Below are 3,713 nucleotides of genomic sequence, written 5' to 3'. Positions count from 1 at the left end.
TTCGTGCTTGTTGCAGCGGTTCCTGCGTGTCTGTGTGCTTGAAAATATCCAACTGAATGCCGACATGTGCAATTAACGACAAATCAAAGTGTTAATCCATTTGTTACTTGATGTTTGACTGTTCAGTGACACTCATCATGTTTTGGTTTTAACATACATACATACATACATACATACATACATACATACATACATACATACATACATACATACATACATACTTACATACATACATACATACATACATACATACATACATACATACATACATACATACATACATACATACGTGCATACATAAAACGATGTTGAACATTTGCATTATGTATGGCATTCTTATATGATCTAACTTTCAAGTTTATTTTTTTGTGTATGTGTATGTGGGTGTATGTCTATGAATTTGTATGTACCTGTGTGTGTGTATCTATAATAATAATTAAATAATTATTATTGTTATTATTAATTATATTTATATCTGTTTATTTAAGATTGCCAGGTACAAAGTCATTGAGTATCACAAACATTTTTGAGTCTTCAATTTTTAGCTGTATATTTATATATATGTGAGAACTTATATTTAATAAATTCATATTGTGTGTTTGTATGTATATACAATGTCTGTTTGTTTGTATCTTTATTTGTTGTGTGTTTGTGTTATATACAATGTTTGTGCGCTGCTAATTAATTTATTAATTGATTAATTAATGCCAAACAATCCTTATTTTTTAATAAAAACGGTTTCATGTACATCCTACGTGTATATATTTTATTTAATTGTTTGTATGCCTACATTCGTTTTTTGTAAGGAAGTAACACGATCATACACCAATGACTACCGGACAACCTAATAAATATCATGCTTCGTTTGAATAATGAGAGAGGAAGAGAGAAAGAAAGAGAGAGAGAGAGAAAGAAAGAGAGAGAGACAAACAGTCAGAGAAAAAGACAGAGAGAGAGAGAAAAAAAGAAGAAAGAAAGAGAAAGAAAGAAAGTGAGAGTCATGATATACAACAACCAAAAAGCCATTACATTTCTAATTATTCTGCTAATATACATATCGCCCATTTTCTAATATCATAATTATCGCTATTGTCGGTATTGTCCTTACGGTCTCGTTATTATCGTTTCGGTATTATTGTCTCGTTATTGTTATCTTCATGAAGGATAGTCTTATCGCTGCTATTTTTATAATTGAGTGGTTGTTATCGAGATTATTTGTTAGTATTTTTTCTACCTATGCTGTTGTCAGTTTAAAAGATGGCGAACCTTTTTGGATAACTTTAATCTTTTATCTTATCCATCTTGAAATTTTATAACCTTTCGAATGAGAGAAAGAGCGGAAATAAACGAGAGAAAGAAAGAAAGCGAGAGAGAGAAAAAGAGAGAAAGAGAAAGAGAGAGAGATAGCATGCCAACACGCGTGATAACAAAAAAGTTTTTTAAAGTTTTTTATATTCTCGCCGGCTAATTTAATTTATTTTTTATAATTTTTTCATTTTTTTCATTCATTCATTTATCCGTTTTTTCATTTCATTCATTCATTCATTCCTTGCCAGTTTTTTTCTCTTTATTTCTTACGACTTTCAATCCCGTAATGGAATGAACAGAGAAAAATGAATTAATCGTAAATTTAATGAAGTGAAAGTTATTCAAAGCCAAGACTTCAGATGATATTATTATTATTATTAAATATAAAATATATATAACAATATACACGCATATTATATATTCAAACATTTATTTTTTATTAAATTATTCGTCCATTTGTTCGTTTCGTTCGTTCATTCATTCGCACATTCATCCATTCAAATGCGTGTTCAGAACCTCAAAATATAGAATGTTAAAGTCTATTTGTAACAACAAAACATCAAAACAACAACAAAAACAGCAACAGCAACAACAACACGATTTTGGATTTTATTTCCAATAAATTCATTTTTTTTATTTGCCTTGCTATTCATTTTGGAGCCGCTTGTAGGAAGAATTAAAAAAAAGACAGAAAGAGCAAGAGAAAAAAGAGAAAAAAATGAGAAAGAGAGAGATGTCCGATTTATGCAACCTTTTGGATCGTTTTAAATTTGTTTAGTTTGTTGGTAGGTTGGTTGGTTGGTTGGTTGGGCCACGTTCCTTTTAGTATTTTAGATTTTTTAAATCTATCGTTTTTATAAATCTTTCTCTCTCTTTTTTTTCTATCTCTTTCTATTATTTATTTTTCTTTGTTTATCCATCTATCTATCTATCCATCTCTTTATTCTTTTATATCTCTTTGTTACCACGTTTTTCTCTCTTTCTCTCTTTCTCTCTCTCTTTCTCTCTTTCTCTCTCTCTTTTATTGTATATGTTAAAATCTAAAATAAAAGTATCTTTTTTTAGTTTTTTCTTTCTCATTCATTCATTCGTTCGTTCGTTCGTTCGTTCGTTCATTCATTTATTCAATCAATCATTCATTCATTCATCCTTCCATTTATTTATTAATATGTAATTACGTAACTGTCAGAATTCAAGTCAGCAAACGCCACTACCATTGTTCTCTTATGTCTTTGTTTTTTGTCTATTCTTGTTTATTCTTTGTTGTGTTTGTTGTTCGTTTGTATTTGTTGGTTTTTGTTCAGCAGTTGAAATTTGCTAGCAGCGTATTGTTCTGTTTAAGCGATTGGATGGGTGGCTTGATTGTAATTTATTTTATCACTGCATATCACACGGTCCTTCATTCATCCTCGCTCGCTCGCTCGTTTCCTTGCTTCCTCCATTCATTGCCCGTCCATCCAACATTCCGCAATTAATTCCTTTCCACAGAAACGTACACATAAATAAATCAACAAACAAAACAATATAAACAGACAAACCAATAAACGAACAAGTGAACGAGCAAGGCAGAAAAACAAATAAACGAACGAACAAACAAATGAGCAAACCAACAAACAGGCAGACAAACATTACTATACTAAGAAGAAGCAAGAGAGAACAATCGTAGAAATGAAACAGCATTGGTCGATCTCGATTACTCTTAATAAAAGAGACGAGAGAGAGAACAAGAGAAACAGAGAGAGAGAGAAAGAGAGGAGAGAGAGAGGGAACGGTTACTTTTAATAAAAAAAGAGAGAAAGAAAAGGAGAGAGTAAGAAAGAAAGAAAAGCAAAAACACAAACAATGAGAAAGAAAAAAGAAAAAATAGAAAAAAGTAGAAAGGGGAAACCGAAGAATAAACATTGAGACAAATGGGAAAAATAAGTGAAAAAGTCTAGTGAGCAAAAAAAGAAAGTGAGAGAGAGAAAGAGAGGAAAATAAAAAGAGAGAGAGAGAGGGAAAAAAGTAAGAGAGAGAGAGGGAGAAAGAAAGAGAGATTCAGCTTAAGAAATCAATACAGCGGGGATATATGCGTCGGTGTATGTGCTGTACTGTGTACATACATACATTCAGTCGTTCCTAGTAACGCTTCTTCATCGTCGTCGTCGCTATTTTTATTCTTTTTATGATTATTATTATTGTTATTATTATTATTTCGTAGTATAATATTCTTTTCAAATTAGTTATTCACCATCTTCATCACCCCACTATTACCGTCTTCATCATCATTATCACCACCATCATCATCCTATAACTAGGAGAATAATAATGATAAAAATGATAGCGATGATGATGACGATGATGATAATGGTGGTGGTGGTGATGATGACGATTACTTAGGCAATGACGTCAACGAGATTAAAGAT

Source organism: Helobdella robusta (assembly GCF_000326865.2).
Source record: "Helobdella robusta unplaced genomic scaffold HELROscaffold_10, whole genome shotgun sequence".
Taxonomy (NCBI): domain Eukaryota; kingdom Metazoa; phylum Annelida; class Clitellata; order Rhynchobdellida; family Glossiphoniidae; genus Helobdella; species Helobdella robusta.
Note: the sequence above shows the minus strand (reverse complement) of the source record.